At 46.5% G+C, this 21,205-nt stretch overlaps 1 protein-coding gene across 6 annotated transcripts in view; it reads right to left on the bottom strand.

Moving 5' to 3' along the window:
• LOC119951157 (gastrula zinc finger protein XlCGF8.2DB-like) overlaps window positions 1-21,205 on the bottom strand; it is a 294,519-nt gene that overhangs the window by 200,768 nt on the left and 72,546 nt on the right. For 2 of the 6 annotated variants that reach the window (XR_005457523.1, XR_005457520.1), the window contains 3 exons: window positions 13,694-13,832; window positions 1,248-1,392; window positions 695-896 (listed from right to left, as the gene is read on the bottom strand). The exons of 1 other annotated variant lie outside the window; for it this stretch is intronic. The gene's annotated coding sequence lies outside the window, so the exon portion shown is untranslated. Of the gene's footprint in view, window positions 1-694; window positions 897-1,247; window positions 1,393-13,233; window positions 13,609-13,693; window positions 13,833-14,753; window positions 14,908-21,205 lie in introns of those variants that run through there. 3 more of the 6 variants (XR_005457519.1, XR_005457522.1, XR_005457521.1) reach the window with 3 other exon arrangements.

Genomic DNA, 21,205 nt, shown 5'->3' with positions numbered 1-21,205 from the left:
TAACTGTGTTTCTGTTCAGTTCCCTCACTCTGTGTACAGTCCCACACTGTAACTGTGTTTCAGTACAGTTCCCTCACTCTGTGTACCGTCCCACACTGTAACTGTGTTTCTGTACAGTTCCCTCACTGTGAACAGTCCCACACTGTAACTGTATTTCTGTACAGTTCCCTCACACAGTGTACAGTCCCACACTGTAACTGTGTTTCTGTACAGTTCCCTCACTCTGTGTACAGTCCCACACTGTAATTGTGTTTCTGTAGAGTTCCCTCACTCTGTGTACCGTCCCACACTGTAACTGTGTTTCTGTACAGTTCCCTCTCTCTGTGAACAGTCCCACACTGTAACTGTGTTTCTGTACAGTTCCCTCACTCTGTGTACGGTCCCACACTGTAACTGTGTTTCTGTACAGTTCCCTCACTCTGTACAGCCCCACACTGTAACTGTGTTTCTGTACAGGTCCCTCACTCTATGTACAGTCCCACACTGTAACTGTGTTTCCATGGTTTCCAGATTCTCTTTTTGATGAGTTGTCCAACAGCTTTAATTTGGGATGATAAAATTGTCAACTCAGTAACCTAATTTCAGATCCATAACTTCCTCAGGACATGTGGATTGTTAGCAGCATCTTGGAGGTATTGATGTTGCCGATCTTTTGACCATGAGTTTCAGTTAATCCTGTCTATCAGCGATCACCTTTCAGTAAATAGAAACCTGTTTATTGGCGCAAAGAACAATATCCAAATTGTATTTCCATAATTAAAGCAGTGAACTTATTCTTTTTAGTAACAAAGTCCCTCTGGGAGGTCCCCATGCTCAGATTAAACCTGACTGTGATCTCTGAGAGGAAGTGGAAGGAGAAGGAACTTGTCTTGATAATATCGCTGAGTTTCGGACACCTGTCAAGTACTAATGACAAATAGTCACTGAGCTCCTAGTAAATGAGGGCAACTTTTGAGAGATTTAAGAACTGCTCATTTCGGCTTCATTCAAATACCTCAACCTCCCAATCTTACGATTCACTTCAGGCAAACAGGTTAGGTTTTCTGCAATCAATCTACACTGTCCCCATCAAACATTCCCAGGACAGGTACAGCACGGGGTTAGATACAGAGTAAAGCTCCCTCTACACTGTCCCCATCAAACACTCCCAGGACAGGTACAGCACGGGGTTAGATACAGAGTAAAGCGTGGAGAGGAAAAGGGAAGTTGTTGCTTGATAAATATTATTGAAATCTGTGAAACATTACCTGAAGAGGGAGATAAGAGTGATGTGGTAGATATAACACATTTATATTTCCACCAGGTCTGCTATAAGTACCTCAGAAAACATTCATTACGACGGCCAGAACGTGGGAATCGGGACTATCACAGAATGGAGAGCAAGCTGGTTACCTGACAGAAAACAGAGATAAAGTTAGTTATTAGATTGGTAAATGGTGAGAAGTGGTGTTCCACAAGGAATGAAAATGAAATGAAAATCGCTTATTGTCACAAGTCGGCTTCAATGAAGTCACTGTGAAAAGCCCCTAGTCGCCACATTCCGGCGCCTGTCCGGGGAGGCTGGTACGGGAATTGAACCGTGCTGCTGGCCTGCCTTGGTCTGCTTTCAAAGCCAGTGATTTAGCCCAGTGTGCTAAACCAGCCCCTGTATGACGCTGGGATGACGCTGGGACCACTGTTGTTCACCATTTACAAAAACAATTTGGATTTGGGAATCAGAAACCCAATGCAGGATTCTCCGGTCTCATCCATGGCCAGACCCATTGGCAAATGATCTCCAAAATAGTCACCACACTTTAGGAAGGAAGTGAGGGTTGTGAAGGATGTGAGCGATGAGGGGGTTTATCTCCAAGGTTTTGTTGGGGAAGCTGGAAGGAGTTGAGGGGAGATCTGATCAAGTTGGACAAGACAATGACGTGTAGAAAAGCTGGACAAAGAAAAGCTGCCCCATTGGATGATGGGATAAGGACTTGGGGATTTTGATTGAAGGTTTGAAGGCACAGATACAGGGTGCTGGTATGACAAACCGATTTACTCAACATGAGGACTCACTGTCTGCGAGGATCCCTGAAGCAGAGATGATGAGTTATTTCTAAAGTATCATGTGAGAGTACCTTTGAGAAATTGACGTTTAAGCAATGCACCTTTAAGAAATAGAGCAGCTCATATTACTGAAGTGATGTCAGAGGGTGGGGGGAGCTGAGCTGAGCTCACTTCTGCTTTTTAGTTTCAGTTTTGAGGAAAAGAGCTTGGGTGTGTCTGTGTTTTGCAGTGAGCTGGATTTGCTGTGATCTCTGCCAGGAAAGACTATCTTTGAATCATTTGGGTGATTTAAAATCATAATAACCTGATGTGTTTCTGTTTAAAGGTGTTAAGTCTTTTGGAGGTTTGAAGGAACATTTTGAGGGATTATTTAGTGTATCATTTTTGGGGTTATCTTTGAAGTAAGGGGTGTTAAGGGATCCAATGTTTATTTAAAAAGGTTAAGTTGAATTCATAGAATAAAATTTGTTTTGTGTTTAAATACCCATGTGTCCATAATTGTAATACCACGCCTGGAGACCAAGCGCGTGCTTCAAAAGCAACAATCCATTAAAGGGAAAGGTTGCTTGAACTCCATGATACATTTTGGGGTTCTGAAAATGCCGCTCCCATAACAATTGGGGGCTCGAGGGGGATAAAAGTCTATCTATTGGATTGGCTTTTGTAAACTTAAAGACAGTAAAGGATTGTTGCGTTTCCGGTGTGGTATTTTAGTTTAAGTGGGGACAGTGTTGTGAACAATGGCTCTTTCAGAGGCTCAGAAGTTTTTGGGGGTGGAGAATGTCACACGCAGTACCTTACATACAGAGACCAAAAGCAGACTGTTAGATTTGGCAAAAACATTGCAGTTAACATTACCTGACAAAATGCGAAAAGATGAGGTAATTATGGCGGTGGTTAAGCATTTAAAGTTGCCTGAGATAGAGTCTGACTCATTGGAAATGGCAAAAATTCAGTTGCAAATTAAACAAATGGAACATGAGAAAGAATTAAAGCGGTTTGAATACGAAAGAGAGAGAGAAGAAAAAGAAAGAGAAAGAGAGAGAGAGAGGAAAAAGAAAAGAAGAGAGAAGAAAGGAGAAAAGAAAGAATAGCCCTAGCAGAACAAAAATAAAAAGAAAGGGAGATCCAGATCAGGGAAAACGATAAAGAGAGGGAGTTTGAACTTCAGAAAATGGCCATGAAACATGAACGTCAATTAAAATTGGCAGACATAAAGGGAAACGTACAGTTGGATGATAGTGATGAGGATAGTGAGAAGGAGCGTCATAGTTGAAGGCTTGGTGGGAATCTATTTAAATATGTCCAAGCATTGCCAAAGTTTGACGAGAAGGAAGTGGAAGCCTTTTTCATTTCATTTGAGATTGTAGCTAAACTAATGAAATGGCCACAGGACATGTGGGTGTTACTGATTCAAACAAAGCTGGTAGGTAGAGCTTATGAAATGTTTGCATCACTACCGAAGGAGGTATCTGGAACGTATGATGAGGTGAAGAAATCCATCTTAAGTGCATATGAGCTAGTGCCTGAAGCTTAAAGACAAAGGTTTAGAAATTTAAGGAAAGAATTTGGTCAAACATACATGGAGTTTGAAAGGCTCAAACAGAGTAATTTTGATAGGTGGATAAGGGCTTTGAAAATAGATCAAACGTATGAAGCTCTCAGAGAAATTATACTTTTGGAGGAGTTTAAAAATTCAATTCCTGATGTAGTGAGAACTCATGTGGAAGAACAGAGGGTTAAAACTGTGAGACTAGCAGCAGAAATGACAGATGATTATGAATTAGTTCATAAATCAAAGATTGGTTTCCGACATCAGTTTCAGCCGGTGAGGGATAGAAACTGGGGACATGAGAAATACTCAAGTGGTAAAGGTAAAGATGACCTGATGGGAGACAATAAAGAGAGTGGATACCTTAGATTTAAAAATAAATACAGGAGGGTGGAAAATAAATGAAAAGTTTCAAATGTTTTCACTGTAATAAACTAGGCCATGTAAAGTCACAGTGTTGGTGGTTGAAGAAAAGCACTGGAAAGGCTGATGTGGTAAAACAGGATAAGACAGTGGGATTTGTTGGAGTGGTAAAGGAAAGCCCAAGGGAAGTGAAGGAAGTGCGAACGATTGTACAGCCTGTTCAAGAAGTAATTGTTAAGAAGGTGCCAGATGTCTTTAAAGAATATACTTGTGTGGGTAAAGTTTACTCATGTGTATCAGGAGGAGCAGGTAAAGAATTCACAATTTTAAGAGATACAGGGGCTAGTCAATCTTTAATGGTAAGAGATGAGGAATTATGTAGTTTGGGAAGAATGTTGCCAGAAAAGGTGGTGATATGTGGAATTCAGGGTGAGAGGAGTAGTGTTCCATTATATAAGGTAAGGTTGGAAAGTCCAGTGAAGAGTGGTGAAGTGGTAGTAGGAGTAATAGATAAACTATCTTGTCCAGGAATACAGTTTATCTTGGGTAATGATATAGCTGAATCGCAGGTGGGAGTGATGCCTACTGTGGTTGATAAGCCAGTGGAAAATCAGAAAACTGAAGTGTTGAATTTTTCCGGATTGTGTTGTAACCCGGTCGCAAAGTCACAGGTTAAGACAACAGGAGAAATCAAAGAGTGAACGTGAAGTTGAAGTGCAATTATCAGAAACGATTTTTGATCAGATGGTTGATAAAGAACAAGAACAGGTGGAGGATGAGGCGGATATTTTTAGTTCAGGAAAATTGGCTGAGTTACAACAGAAAGATGTAGAAGTAAAACGGATATATCAGAAAGCATATACGGAAGAGGAATCTGAGAGTATACCAGGAGTGTTATTACCGTAAAAGTGATGCCTTGATGAGAAAATGGAGACCTGTACATATGCAGGCAGATGAAAAGTGGGCAGAAGTTCATCAAGTAGTATTGCCGGTAGGGTATAGAAAGGAGGTGTTGCGAGTTGCACATGAGGTACCAGTGGGAGGTCATTTGGGAATAAGGAAAACTCAAGCTAAAATCCAGAAACATTTTTATTGGCCTGGACTACATAAAGATGTCAATCATGTCATACATGTCAAAGTGATAGGGAAACTTCAAGCAGTGATAAAACCAGCGCCCTTAATACCCATTCCAGCATTTGAGGAACCTTTTACAAGGGTCCTAATCGATTGTGTAGGACCGCTTCCTAAAACAAAAGTGGGAATCAATATCTCTTAACTATAATGGATGTGTCTACTAGGTTTCCAGAGGCGATTCCAATACGTAATATTACAGCTGAAAGGATTGTAGAGTTACTTAAATTCTTCACTAGATATGGACTACCCACAGAAATTCAATCGGATCAAGGATCGAATTTTACTTCAAAGTTGTTCAAAGAAGTTATGGATAGCTTAGGAATAAATCAATTTAAATCAACTGCGTACCATCCTGAATCGCAGGGAGCGTTAGGAAGGTGGCATCAGACATTAAAGACAATCTTGAGGGCGTATGGTCAAGATTGTCCAGAGGATTGGGATAAAGGAATCCCATTCGTATTGTTTGCAATTAGGGATGCACCTAATGAGTCTACCAAATTTAGTCCTTTTGAACTAATTTTTGGTCATGGGGTAAGAGGACCACTTAAATTGATTAAAGAAAAATTGGTGAGTGAGAAATCGGAAATTACACGATTGGATTACGTGCCAAATTTTAGGGAATGATTAAATAGAGCAGGTGAATTGGCTGGACAACATTTGAAAGTTGCACAAAATGTGATGAAATGGGTAGCGGACAACAAATCCAACGTTCGCAGTTTTGTCAGTGGGGATAAAGTTTTAGTGTTGTTACCAGTGGTAGGTGAACCTTTAAAAGCTAGGTTTTGTGGACCGTATCAGATTGAAAAGAAATTAAGTGAGGTGAATTATGTGGTTAAAAACACCAGATAGAAGGAAGACACATCGAGTGTGTCATGTGAATATGCTTAAAAGGTACTTTGAAAGGGAAGGAGAGAAAAAGGAAATTTTTATGATTCTAACTCAAAGTGACGAACCAAATCCAGATGACTGTGAACTTGACATACCTCAAATTAAATTGGAAAATGAGGATGTTCTTAAAAATTGGGATGAATTGTTAAGTTACCTTCCAGAGGAAAAACGAACTGACCTGAAAGAATTATTGATATCACATGGGCAAGTTTGTAGAGATAAATTGGGAAGTACTAAAATGGCTGCACATGATGTAGATGTGGGAAATGCTGTTCCTATCAAACAACATCCAAATAGACTTAATGCTTTAAAATTGGCACAGGTTAACAGAGAGATTGAGAGTATGCTTAAAAATGGCATAATTGAAGTGGGTTGCAGCCAATGGAGCTCACCCATAGTGATGGTACCTAAACCAGACAGTACCCAACGGTTTTGTGTGGACTATCGAAAGGTGAATGCAGTTACAAGAACGGACTCTTACCCAATCCCACGTTTGGAGGATTGCATTTAGAAAGTGGGACAATCCACTTTTATTTCCAAATTGGATTTACTGATAGTTGCCTTTATCTGAAAGGGCGAAGGAAATTTCAGCTTTTGTGACTCCAGATGGCATATAATTGGGTTTGGGGGAAATGATCTTGTAGAGATACGGGGAGAGAGCGGGAGAATGGGACTGACTAGTATGTGTTACTGAGCGATGGTGTGGTCTCAATGGGCTGAATGGCTCCCTTCTCCCCCTGTAATGGCTTTATGACCAGGAGTTTTAGGAATGAGATTTTTCCCTTCCTGCCATCTGAAGAGTTGGTGGAGAACACATTCCCGCTAATACTGCCTGCCCTGCAGCCAGTTAACATTTCAACAAGGGTTAACTGACTGGAGGTGGGACTTCAGCCCCTCATTAGAGAGGATATCCCACCTCATAGAGCTGCCAGCCAATCTGACTGCGTGACAGCTCTCCACTCCCTGCATTAGGAGCTCCAGTAGACATGACTGGGACTGCAAGCAGCCCCCAGGGCCTCAGTCCAGGGATTACAGGATATAGCGGGTGGGATTCTCCATCCCACCAGCCCCGTTTTCCCACGCGTGCCCCCCCCCGGCCTGCAACGGGATTCTCCGTCCCACCAGCCCCGTTTTCCCGCGCGCTGCCTTCCCCGCCTGCAGCGGGATTCTCCATCCCATCAGCCCCGTTTTCCCGCGCGCTGCCTCCCCCCCGCAGCGGGATTCTCCATCCCACCAGCCCCGTTTTCCCGCGCGCTGCCTCTCCCGTCTGCAGCAGGATTCTCCGTCCCACCAGCCCCGTTTTCCCGCGCGCTGCCTCCCCCCCGCAGCGGGATTCTCCGTCCCACCAGCCCTGTTTTCCCACGCGCTGCCTCCCCCCCGCAGCGGGATTCTCCGTCCCACCAGCCCCGTTTTCCCGTGCGCTGCCTTCCCCGCCTGCAGCGGGATTCTCCGTCCCACCAGCCCCATTTTCCCGTGCGCTGCCCCCCCCCCCCCCCCCCCCCCGCAGCGGGATTCTCTGTCCCACCAGCCCCGTTTTCCCGGTGGGGCAGAGGATCAAGAAGGTTTTATTCACCGGACGGTGAGCAGAAGATTAATGAAGCGGTAGTTTTTAAGGACAGTGTTAAAGAAGGTCCAGAGGGGTCCAGTGTGAATTCCAGCACTTAGAGCCTCATCAACTGAAGGTACAGCAGCCAGTGATACAGGAAAGAAAGTGTCGGATGGACAAGAGGCCGGAGTTGCAGGAACGTGGATTTGCTGCAGGGATTTGGGGCTTGCGGGAAGTTAGGGATAGGGAGGGGTGAGACCATGAAGGGATTTGAAAATCTGGATGGGAATTATAACAGGGAGGCACTGGTGGACTGAAAGCCAGTGTAAAATCTATGGAGGGTGGGAGATGGGCGGATAGCCAGGAGACCATTGAAATAGTCTCGAAGGACGTACTGTTGGTGAATTAGACATTCTGAATTCTCCCTCAGTGTACCCCAACAGGCGCCAGAGTGTGGCCACTCGGGGACTTTCACAGTAACTTCATTGCAATGTTAATGTAATCGTACTTGTGACACATGAGGGGCAAGGTGGAAAATTTACTTCATGTGAAAGAGACAACGGGCAGGATTTGGGTTTTAATGAATCTTTACATCAGATTGAAACAGAATCTCTCAATGTGCAGTAGCTGGTGATGAACACTGGAATACAAAGAGGTGGTCGCTGTGCTCCGATTGAATAACGTTCTGGTTGGATCACTTGTGGAGAACCCGGACAGAAAGGGTTAAATCCTGAGGACAGGTTATATTTGGCTCATATTCCCTCAAATATAGAAGATAGATGATTAAAGGGTGATCCAATCGAGCAGTTGAAGCTGAATAAAAGATTTGATCGGTTCTATAGAGAGAAACTATCCCTGGTAGGGGTGGGGGTGACCAGAATAAGGGGGCAGAACCTGGAAGTTCGAGCCAGGCCCTTCAGGGGTGATAGATAGATAGATAGAGAAATACAGCACAGAACAGGCCCTTCAGCCCACGATGTTGTGCCGAACTTTTGTCCTAGGTTAATCATAGAATTTTGGACACTAAGGGCAATTTATCATGGCCAATCCACCCAACCTGCACATCTTTGGACTGTGGGAGGAAACCGGAGCACCCGGAAGAAACCCACGCACACACGGGGAGGGTGTGCAGACTGCACACAGACAGTGACCCATGTCGAAATCGAACTTGGGACCCTGGAGCTGCGAAGCAATTGTGCTATCCACAATGCTACCGTGCTGCCCTTAAGAAGAAATTAATCTACCCTCCATTATTCTACCCTAATCCATGTACCTATCCAATAGCCGCTTGAAGGTCCCTAACGTTTCCGACTCAACTACTTCCACAGGCAGTGCATTCCATGCCCCCACTACTCTCTGGGTAAAGAACCTACCTCTCACATCCCCCTATATCTTCCACCATTTACCTTAAATTTATGTCCCCTTGTAATGGTGTGTTCCACCCGGGGAAAAAGTCTCTGACTGTCTACTCTATCTATTCCCCTGATCATCTTATAAACCTCTATCAAGTCACCCCTCATCCTTCTCCGTTCTAATGAGAAAAGGCCTAGCACCCTCAACCTTTCCTCGTAAGACCTACTCTCCATTCCAGGCAACATCCTGGTAAATCTCCTTTGCACCTTTTCCAAAGCTTCCACATCCTTCCTAAAATGAGGTGACCAGAACTGCACACAGTACTCCAAATGTGGCCTGACCAAGGTTTTGTACAGCTGCATCATCACCTCACGACTCTTAAATTCAATCCCTCTGCTAATGAACGCTAGCACACCATATGCCTTCTTCACAGCTCTATCCACTTGAGTGGCAACTTTCAAAGATCTATGAACATAGACCCCAAGATCTCTCTGCTCCTCTACATTGCCAAGAACCCTGCCGTTAACCCTGTATTCCGCATTCATATTTGTCCTTCCAAAATGGACAACCTCACACTTGTCAGGGTTAAACTCCATCTGCCACTTCTCAGCCCAGCTCTGCATCCTATCTATGTCTCTTTGAAGCTGACAACAGCCCTCCTCACTATCCACAACTCCACCAATCTTCGTATCATCTGCAAATTTACTGACCCACCCTTCAACTCCCTCATCCAAGTCGTTAATGAAAATCACAAACAGCAGAGGACCCAGAACTGATCCCTGCGGTACGCCACTGGTAACTGGCTCCAGGCTGAATATTTGCCATCCACCACCACTCTCTGTCTTCTATCGGTTAGCCAGTTCGTTATCCAACTGGCCAAATTTCCCACTATCCCATGCCTCCTTACTTTCTGCATAAGCCTACCATGGGGAACCTTATCAAATGCCTTACTAAAATCCATGTACACTACATCCACTGCTTTACCTTCATCCACATGCTTGGTCACCTCCTCAAAGAAGTCAATAAGACTTTTAAGGCAAGACCTACCTCTCACAAATCCGTGCTATCCCTAATCAAGCAGTGTCTTTCCAGATGCTCAGAAATCCTATCCCTCAGTACCCTTTCCATTACTTTGCCTACCACCGAAGTAAGACTAACTGGCCTGTAATTCCCAGGGTTATCCCGATTCCCTTCTTTGAACAGGGGCACGACATACGCCACTCTCCAATCCTCTGGTACCACCCCTGTTGACAGTGAGGACGAAAAGATCATTGCCAACGGCTCTGCAATTTCATTTCTTGCCTCCCATAGAATCCTTGGATACATCCCGTCAGGCCCGGGGATTTGTCTATCCTCAAGTTTTTCAAAACGCCCAACACATCTTCCTTCCTAACAAGTATCTTCTCGAGCTTACCAGTCTGTTTCACACTGTCCTCTCCAACAATATGGCCCCTCTCGTTTGTAAATACTGAAGAAAAATACTTGTTCAAGACCTCTCCTATCTCTTCAGACTCAATACACAATCTCCCGCTACTGTTCTTGATCGGACATACCCTCGCTCTAGTCATTCTCATATTTCTCACATATGTGTAAAAGGCCTTGGGGTTTTCCTTGATCCTAACTGCCAAAGATTTTTCATGCCCTCTCTTAGCTCTCCTAATCCCTTTCTTCAGTTCCCTCCTGGCTATCTTGTATCCCTCCAGCGCCCTGTCTGAACCTTGTTTCCTCAGCCTTACATAAGTCTCCTTCTTCCTCTTAACAAGACATTCAACCTCTCTTGTCAACCATGGTTCCCTCACTCGACCATCTCTTCCCTGCCTGACAGGGACATACATATCAAAAACACGCAGTACCTGTCCCTTGAACAAGTTCCACATTTCACTTGTGTCCTTCCCTGATAGCCTATGTTCCCAACTTATGCACTTCAATTCTTGTCTGACAACATTGTATTTACCCTTCTCCCAATTGTAAACCTTGCCCTGTTGCACACACCTATCCCTCTCCATTACTAAAGTGAAAGTCACAGAATTGTGGTCACTCCCTCCAAAATGCTCCCCCACTAACAAATCTATCACCTGCCCTGCTTCATTACCAAGTAGCAAATCCAATATGGCCTCCCTTCTGGTCGGACAATCTACATACTGAGTTAGAAAAGCTTCCTGGACACACTGCACAAACACTTCCCCATCCAAACTATTTGATCTAAAGAGTTTCCACTCAATATTTGGGAAGTTGAAGTCACCCATGACTACTACCCTGTGACTTCTGCGCCTTTCCAAAATCTGTTTCCCAATCTGTTCCTCCACATCTCTGCTGCTATTGGGGGGCCTATAGAAAACTCCCAACAAGGTGACTGCTCCTTTCCTATTTCTGACTTCAACCCATATTACCTCAGTAGGCAGATCCCCCTCGAACTGCCTTTCTGCAGCTGTTATACTATCTCTAATTAACAATGCCACCCCCCACCTCTTTTACCATCCTCCCTAATCTTGTTGAAACATCTATAGCCAGGGACCTCCAACAACCATTTCTACCCCTCTTCTATCCAAGTTTCCGTGATGGCCACCACATCGTAGTCCCAAGTACTGATCCATGCCTTAAGTTCACCCACCTTATTCCTGATGCTTCTTGCATTGAAGTATACGCACTTCAACCCATCTCCTTGCCTGCAAGTACTCCCCTTTGTCAGTGTTACCTTCCCCACTGCATCACTACGTGCTTTGGCGTCCTGAATATCGGCTTCCTTAGTTGCTGGACTACAAATCGGGTTCCCATTCCCCTGCCAAATTAGTTTAAACCCTCCCGAAGAGTACTAGAAAACCTCCTCCCCCAGGATATTGGTGCCCCTCTGGTTCAGATGCAACCCGTGCTGCTTGTACAGGTCCCACCTTCCCCAGAATATGCTCCAATTATCCAAATACCTGAAGCCCTCCCTCCTACACCATTCCTGCAGCCATGTGTTCAACTGCACTCTCTCCCTATTCCTAGCCTCGCTATCACGTGGCACCGGCAACAAACTATAGATGACAACTCTGTCTGTCCTGGCCTTTAACTTCCAGCCTAACTCCCTAAACTTGTTTATTACCTCCACACCCCTTGTCCTACCTACGTCGTTGGTACCAATGCGCACCACAACTTCTGGCTGCTCACCCTCCCCCTTCAGGATCCTGAAGACACGATCCGAGACATCTCTGGCCCTGGCACCCGGGAGGCAACATACCTTTCGGGAGTCTTGCTCGCGACCACAGAATCTCCTATCTATTCCCCTAACCATTGAATCTTCGATTACTATTGCTTTTCTATACTCCCCCCTTCCCTTCTGAGCCCAGATCCAGACTCAGTGCCAGAGACCCGGCCGCTAGGGCCATCCCCCGGTAGGTTATCCCCCCCAACAGCATCCAAAACGGTATACTTGTTTTGAAGGGGAACGGCCATGAGGGATCCCTGCACTGTCTGCCTGTTAGTTTTCTTTTCCCTGACTGTAACCAGCTACTCTTGTCCAGTACCTTGGGTGTGGCTACCTCCCTGTAACTCTTCTCGATAACCCCCTCTGCCTCCCGGATGATCCGAAGTTCATCCAGCTCCAGCTCCAGTTCCCTAACACGGTCTCTGAGGAGCTGGAGTTGGGTGCACTTCCCGCAGGTATAGTCAGCGGGGACACCAGTGGTATCCCTCACCACCCACATCCTACAGGAGGAGCATGCAACTGCCCTAGCCTCCATCCCCTCTTACTTTACAGAATTAGCTGCCCCGTAGACCAACTGGACGTCCGGCCTCCGACTCTGCTTCCAGTCAGCTGTAGCTAAACTCCTGGCTCCCTTCACGCTCTTTGATAAATATAGGAAATGAAATGTAAGGAGCACCTTACTCCCTCCTCACCTAACGCTCTGTCACCAAACTCTCACTGTAGCACTCAAATGCCACAAGTTCAGCACTCCCTCAGTCACCAAACTCTCACTGTAGCGCTCAAATGCCACAAGTTCAGCACTCCAGTGCAAACAAAGTCTGCACTATAACTAGCTCAGATTTATACTGTGCCTCCAGCCTCTGAAAACTGTCCTAATCCAATTAACTAATTAACAAACTCCAGCTGCAAGGACCTACAAATAGAACCTTACTTAAAGCTGATTCAAAATTCACCTTCTTGTAGACCAAACAACAACTTTTAAGTTAATTAACTAAATAAAATAAATACTAGACTTTAAATAAAAATGAACCCTTATACTCCCTCAGTCAGCAAACTCTCACTGTAGCACTCAAATGCAACAAGCTCAGCACTCCAGTGATGTCAGGAAGTATTTCTTCACTCAAAGGGCAGTGAACATCAGGAAGTCTCGAATCTGAAAAGATGCTGAGACTGGTGGATCCAGTGAAAAACTCAATACTGGGATGAACAGAGTTTTGTTCAAATCCGACTATTGAAGGATCCAGACACAAGGCAGGAAAATAGAGTCAGGTACAGATCAGCCATAGTCTAATTTGAAGTGTAGAACAGGATTGAGGGGCTGAATGGTCTCCTCCCATTCGGATTTCTCTCTGTATTGGAACAGAATCTCTCAATGTGCAGCTGTCGAGTTCGGAGAAACAGGTTTGATATTTTCATTCTTGGTTTTCAGATGTGTGAAACTTGGCCACAACCTCAGCTCTATTTCCTTCTCCTTCCACTTCCTGTAGGAGTGAGCAGCATCGCTTAAACTGAACAGGGGGCCTCCCAGAGGGAACGCTGTTACTAAAAAGAATAAGCACAGTGTTTTACATATGGAAATGAGGTTCCGATTTAGTGACCGACACCAAGAAACAATTCTGATATTTACCGAAAAGCGACCAGACCAACAGGACGGAAAGTTTGAAGGTAAAAGAGGCTCAAAATCCAATCTCCCTGCGCGACTCGAGAACTGCCTGTCCCGTGCACAGGAGCATCAGAAAACTGTCTCTAAAATAGACATTCTTCACCTGAAATCATGAGGAAATTGGCAAAAGATTTAAACAAAGATATTAGTTTGGATCATCAGGTAGATGGAGATTGCCTCAGATTGAAGGTGATGATTAACTGGTCAACAACGCAGGGAATTCACCCTGTGACCCAGAAACACTGAACTGTAAACGCCAGTCAACCCATAAATCTGGCACCTTCCACATCCCATATACAATCCACACTGTCCTGGGATTCCCACCCATTTAATCTCCTTCCACATCCCATATACAATCCACTCTATCCTGGGATTCCCACCCATTTAATCTCCTTCCACATCCCATATACAATCCACACTGTCCCGGGATTCCCACCCATTTAATCTCCTTCCACATCCCATATACAATCCACACTGTCCCGGGATTCCCACCCATTTAATCTCCTTCCACATCCCATATACAATCCACACTGTCCCGGGATTCCCACCCATTTAATCTCCTGTCAGAGACTCTGTAAACTCTCCCCTGTCGTGAACTCTGGTTCCATTTAATCTCAGGAGAAAATCTCTGGGGAAAAACTCTCCGGCTGTTAAACGCAGTTGAAGAAACCTCCTGAATATTCCTCAATCCTCACATCTCCATCAGAAATGTGTCTGGATCCTCCTTCTGTTCCCTGCAGTGTTGATTATCTCTATCAGGGCTTGTCTCTAACAACAGCAACAATGAGATTCCCTCAGCTCCTTCCTTCAGTTCTGTGCTCACAAACAACCTGTTTATAACGGGATTGGGGATGGCTGCTGATATCCAAAACCTATCCATCAGTTGAAGTTACATTTCTAGAATTAAACATAATTTTACAACAGCAGCTCCCCAAAATCACCCTCATCAATAAATGCAATAACTTGTTCTTGGTAAGTGGGTGAAATAGCAGCCTTGGTATTTCCAGTCCCATCGCCCAGTTACCCTGAGAATGTGGTGATGGTGTTGGATCTTCCTCTGCAATCTCGGTTTGATACGGCCGTGTGTCTCACTGGGGCAGCTTCAGGGGGGAGTTTAGATTCAGTGTGGACTGGACCCACACATTGAGATATCCATGTGAGGATGGTCGGATTCCTTGCTGAAAGGACATTTGTGATCTTTAATGTTGTCAGTGTTTCTTTCCATGTCCAGATTATTAAACTGATTCCAAATGTTCAAACTGTTGGGATTTATGAATTTGCTGGATTAATCCAGGCCTCTGGATTCCGAGTCCAGTCACACAATCAGAGCCCCTCCATGTCCCACTGTCAGGGAGACTGTCCAATGTATCAACTCTTGTCAAATATACCTGGGAAACGATGGTTATTGAACACTCCCCCCGCACTCCTTAAACCCCATCAGTGACGGGTTAGTCGAGCTCAGGGAGGGCTCGGTGAACCCCAGACCAGACTTCACTACCCAGCCTCACTGAGTGAGGTTTGAGGGAGGAAACAGTGAAGGAGACAACAGGATGGAAAAGACAGGAAGAGGTTATTCGAGGCTGGACAACATTCTGAGCTCAGAAACAATTTGCTGTGTGTGGAGCTGACCCAGTCAGTGGAACATTTGGAGTGCGGTTTCCATCAATCATTGCTGATGGGCTGAGTTTAGTTTGGGGTGGGTCGTTGCTGCTTGTTGCTGATAAAGACTCGGTTTAAAAAGGTGTTTCCGCTGTATTATCTGGAGTGTGACAGGGGACCGGTTCTGTGGGCAGCCCACTGACCTGTGCTGGGTGGGTGTTGGGGCCGGGGAGAGGGTGGGGGAGGGTGATCAGTGAAATGTTGCTGATCCTTTCTGGCTGTGAACCTCTGCACAATTCTGTAAATCACTGACAGATACTGGACACTCAACTGTGGAACTGTAATGGGCAACGTTCCTCATCATAATTAACCCATATAGAAATCATATATACGTATAGACATATAGATAAATGATAGCATATATATATAGACAAACATATCTACACATACACATAGAGAGTGTGAGACAGAGATGGAGGTGGACAGAGTGACATGTCTGCCTATCCTGGTGGACATGAAGGAACAGGGCAGTTCCCCAGTGTCCTGGGCCAACATTCATCCCTCAGCCAACATGACTGAGATGATCTGATCATTGTATCTGATTGCTGTTTCGGGGACATTGCTGTCTGTGGGATATTCCTGTGTGCAGTTTATCTCCCGTCTTGGCCACATTACAACCCTCACTCCGAAGCTGGAAAGAGCCCAGGGAAGGGCTGAGTTTGTGAAATGAAATCTGTCAATGCAGGTCAGCAGGAGCACAGGTGTCAATGCAGGTCAGCAGGAACACAGGTGTCAATGCAGGTCAGCAGCAGCACAGGTATCAATGCAGGTCAGCAGGAACACAGGTGACAATGCAGGTCAGCAGCAGCACAGGTGTCAATGCAGGTCAGCAGCAGCACAGGTGTCAATGCAGGTCAGTAGGAGCACAGGTGTCAATGCAGGTCAGCAGGAGCACAGGTGTCAATGCAGGTCAGCAGGAACACAGGTGTCAATGCAGGTCAGCAGGAACACAGGTGTCAATGCAGGTCAGCAGGAACACAGGTGTCAATGCAGTTCAGCAGCAGCACAGGTGTCAATGCAGGTCAGCAGCAGCACAGGTGTCAATGCAGGTCAGCAGGAGCACAGGTGTCAATGCAGGTCAGCAGGAACACAGGTGTCAATGCAGATCAGCAGCAGCACAGGTGTCAATGCAGGTCAGCAGGAACACAGGTGTTAATGCAGGTCAGCAGGAGCACAGGTGTCAATGCAGGTCAGCAGCAGCACAGGTGTCAATGCAGGTCAGCAGGAGCGCAGGTGTCAATGCAGGTCAGCAGGAACACAGGTGTCAATGCAGGTCAGCAGGAACACAGGTGAACTTTGATTCAAGTTGCAAATTAGAATCCCAGCACCTTCCAGCATAGTAGGAGGCCATTCTGCCCATCGTACCTGTGCTAGCTCTTTGACAGAGCAGTCATGCTTCATCCCTCGCTCCTGCTTTTTGTCTGTAACCCTCAGTTCCTCCTCCGCGGGTCGCTGTCTAACTCCTTTTGAAACATTATTTATCGGATCAGCTTCCACCATCTTATCACAGAGACCATTCCAGATCCCAACAACTCTCGGAGTGAAAACAATTCTCCTCCTCGACCTTCTCGATCATTTGTCAATGATTTTAAATCACTTTATTGAGTCACTCACGAGAGGGAATAGCTTGTCTTTATTTATCTGTCTATTAAGTCATCCCTGAACCTTCTCACTTCCAACAACCTGTGTTTGTATAGCACCTTTAACACAGTAAAACCTCCCACAATGTTTCACAGGAACTTTCTCAAACAAAATTTAACACCAGGCCACACGAGGGGATATTGGGACAAATGACCAAACACTTGGTCAATGAGTTATGATTGAACGAATGTCTTAAAGGAGGGGGGAGAGGTGGAGAGGTTTAAGGAAGGAATTCCAAAGTTCCAAAGAGAACATAAGATCATAGACATCGGAGCAGAATTAGGCCACTCAGCCCATTGCGTCTGCTCCGCCATCCAATCATGGCTGATATTTTCTCATCCCCATTCTCCTGCCTTCTCCCCATAACCCCTGATCTTCATGTTAATCAAGAACCTATCTATCTCTGTCTCAAAGACACTCAGTGATTTGGCCTCCACAGCCTTCCGCGGTAAAGAGTTCCACAGATTCACCACCCTCTGGCTGAAGAAATTCCTCCTTATATCAGTTTTGAAGGATTGTCCCTTTGTTCTGAGATGGTGCCCTCTGGTTCTAGTTTTTCCTACAAATGGAAACATTGGCCGGGATTCTCCCCTACCCGGCAGGGCGGGGGTCCCGGCGGGACGGAGTGGCGTGAACCACTCCGGCGTTGGGCCTCCCCAAAGGTGCGTCAGCGGCTGCTGACGTCATACCGGCGCCTGCGCAGCGGAGGGGGTTCTCTTCCGCCCCCACCATGGTGAAGGCCATGGCCGGGCGGAAGAAAAAGAGTGGCCCCCACGGTGCAGGCCCGCCCGCCGATCGGCGTGCACCGATCACAGGCCAGGCCACCGTGGGGGCACCCCCCGGGACCATATTGCCCCTCACCCCCCCCTCCCCCCCCAGGACCCCGGCACCCGCCCCATCGCCAATCCCGCCGGCACCAGGTGTGCTTTGATTCCCGCCAGCGGGAATGGCCTGTCAGCGGCGGGACTTCGGCCCATCGCGGGCCGGAGAATCGCCACAGGGGGCCCGCCGACCGGCGCGGCGTGATTCCCGCCCTCGCCGATTCCCGGGTGGCGGAGAATTCGGGCCACGGCGGGGGCGGGATTGACACCGGCCCCGGGCGATTCTCGGGGTGTCGGAGACTTCCGCCCATTATCTTCACGTCCACTCAATTCAGGCCTCACAGTATCCTGTAAGTTTCAATAAGATCCCCCCTCATCCTTCTAAACTCCAACAAGTACAAACCCAGAGTCCTCAACCGTTCCTCATATGACAAGTTCTTCATTCCAGGGATCATTCTTGTGAACCTCCTCTGGACCCTTTCCAAGGCCAACACATCCTTCTTTAGATACGGGGCCCAAAACTGTTGACAATACTCCAAATGGGGTCTGACCAGAGCCTTATACAGCCTCAGAAGTACATCCCTGGTCCAGTATTCTAGCCCTCTTGACATGAATGTGAACATTGCATTTGCCTTCTTAACTGCCGACTGAACCTGCACATTAACCTTAAGAGAATCGTGACCAAGGACTCCCAAGTCCCTTTGTGCTTCTGATTTCCTAAGCATTTCCCCATTTAGAAAATAGTTGTGGGGCTAACAATTGTACACAAAGACTCGAGTGATGTACAAGAGAGGCTTTATTACAGTGAGATGCTATTCCTCCGGCGGCAGCTGTAGAATGGCATCTCAGTGAAACTTACGGATATTTATACTGCTCCCTGTGGGCGGAGCTAGCCGGCAGGGGCTTACCGGAGAAACCTGTAATGCAGGTACGGCCATACATCCCCCTACTGTAAGCACACATATATACAGTGGTTGGATCACCACAATAGTCTATGCCTAAATTCCTCCTTCCAAAGTGCATAACCTCACACTTTTCCACATTGTATTTCATTTGCCACTTCATTACCCACTCTCCTAGCTTGTCCAAATCCTTCTGCAGCCCCCTTGCTTCCTCAATACTACCTGTCCCTCTGCAGATCTTTGTATCATCTGCAAACATAGCAACAATGCCTTCAGTTCCTTCTTCCAAATCATTAATGTATATTGTGAAAAGTTGTGGTCCCAGCACAGACCCCTGAGGCACACCACTCGTCACCGGCTGCCATCCTGAAAAAGACCCTTTTATCCCCACTCTCTGCCTTCTGCCACAGTCCAAACATTTCAGGCTTCTCACAACTGAAGTCCCTCATCCCCAGAAACATCCTGGTAAAATCCTCCTCTGGATCCTTTCTGAGGTATTCACGTTTCCCTGAAGTGCGACGCTCAGAATTGGGAATCATTTGGCTGCCCACCTGACTGAGGAGCTTCTGTTTCCCAAACCCTCTCTGGGTGTCTGTGTCCTGTCCCTGAAAACTCTGCATCAAAAGAGCTGCCTCTCTCAGACTGACCACTGAACAGGACAGTGGGAGGGGCCTTTCCCAACACCCAGACATATGTCATGTTCATTGTCCAGACCTTGGGAAAGGCAACTGGTGAGGAGTTTATAATCCACCTTCGATCAACTATCTCTGTTTGTTATTTATTCCCAGGATGGGAATGATGCTCCGAAAGACAGAATTTATTTTCACTGGGCTGGTGGTGAGAAGGATCCTTCCCATCAAATCCTTCCGGCATGTCCACAATCTCACTGCCTCAGCACATTGCCGTCCACAACAATTTCAGTCTACTCTGTCTCAGGGAGATATCTGTACACTGACTGGTGTCTCTCAGTCCCCTCTCTCTCAGGGAGATATCTGTACACTGACTGGTGTCTCTCAGTCCCCTCTCTCTCAGGGAGATATCTGTACACTGACTGGTGTCTCTCAGTCCCTCTCTCTCTCAGGGAGATATCTGTACACTGACTGGTGTCTCTCAGTCCCCTCTCTCTCAGGGAGATATCTGTACACTGACTGGTGTCTCTCAGTCCCCTCTCTCTCAGGGAGATATATGTACACTGACTGGTGTCTCTCAGTCCCCTCTCTCTCAGGGAGATATCTGTACACTGACTGGTGTCTCTCAGTCCCCTCTCTCTCAGGGAGATATCTGTACACTGACTGGTGTCTCTCAGTCCCCTCTCTCTCAGGGAGATATCTGTACACTGACTGGTGTCTCTCAGTCCCCTCTCTCTCAGGGAGATATCTGTACACTGACTGGTGTCTCTCAGTCCCCTCTCTCTCAGGGAGATATCTGTACACTGACTGGTGTCTCTCAGTCCCCTCTCTCTCAGGGAGATATCTGTACACTGACTGGTGTCTCTCAGTCCCCTCTCTCTCAGGGAGATATCTGTACACTGACTGGTGTCTCCCAGTCCCCTCTCTCTCTCAGGGAGATATCTGTACACTGACTGGTGTCTCTCAGTCCCCCTCTCTCTCAGGGAGATATCTGTACACTGACTGATGTCTCTCAGTCCCCTCTCTCAGCGAGATATCTATACACTGACTGGTGTCTCTCAGTCCCCCCTCTCTCAGGGAGATATCTGTACACTGACTGGTGTCTCTCAGTCCCCTCTCTCTCAGGGAGATATCTGTACACTGACTGGTGTCTCTCAGTCCCCCTCTCTCTCAGGGAGATATCTGTACACTGACTGATGTCTCTCAGTCCCCTCTCTCTCAGGGAGATATCTGTACACTGACTGGTGTCTCTCAGTCCCCTCTCTCTCAGGGAGATATCTGTACTCTGACTGGTGTCTCTCAGTCCCCTCACTCTCAGGGAGATATCTGTACACTGACTGGTGTCTCTCAGTCCCCTCACTCTCAGGGAGATATATGTACACTGACTGGTGTCTCTCAGTCCCCTCTCTCTCAGGGAGATATCTGTACACTGACTGGTGTCTCTCAGTCCCCCCTCTCTCTCAGGGAGATATCTATACACTGACAGGTGTCTCTCAGTCCTCTCTCTCTCTCAGGGAGATATCTGTACACTGACTGGTGTCTCTCAATCCCCTCTCTCTCAGGGATATATCTGTACACTGACTAATGTCTCTCAGTCCCCTCTCTCTCAGGGAGATATCTGTACACTGACTGGTGTCTCTCAGTCCCCTCTCTCTCAGGGAGATATCTATATGCTGACTGTTGTGTCTGTCCCTTCTTACGCGGGAGCAGTGTAATCTGTTCACTGAATTATATCACACTTTTTCTGGTGTAACCAAACTATTTAACTCTGGAAAAAAGCATGTCAAAGTGTGACTGGATCTTTAATCTTATTATTTCTGCTGA

This window comes from Scyliorhinus canicula, chromosome 17 (assembly GCF_902713615.1).
Source record: "Scyliorhinus canicula chromosome 17, sScyCan1.1, whole genome shotgun sequence".
NCBI classification, from domain to species: Eukaryota; Metazoa; Chordata; class Chondrichthyes; order Carcharhiniformes; family Scyliorhinidae; genus Scyliorhinus; species Scyliorhinus canicula.
Note: the sequence above shows the minus strand (reverse complement) of the source record. Positions and strands in the feature narration are given on the sequence as shown.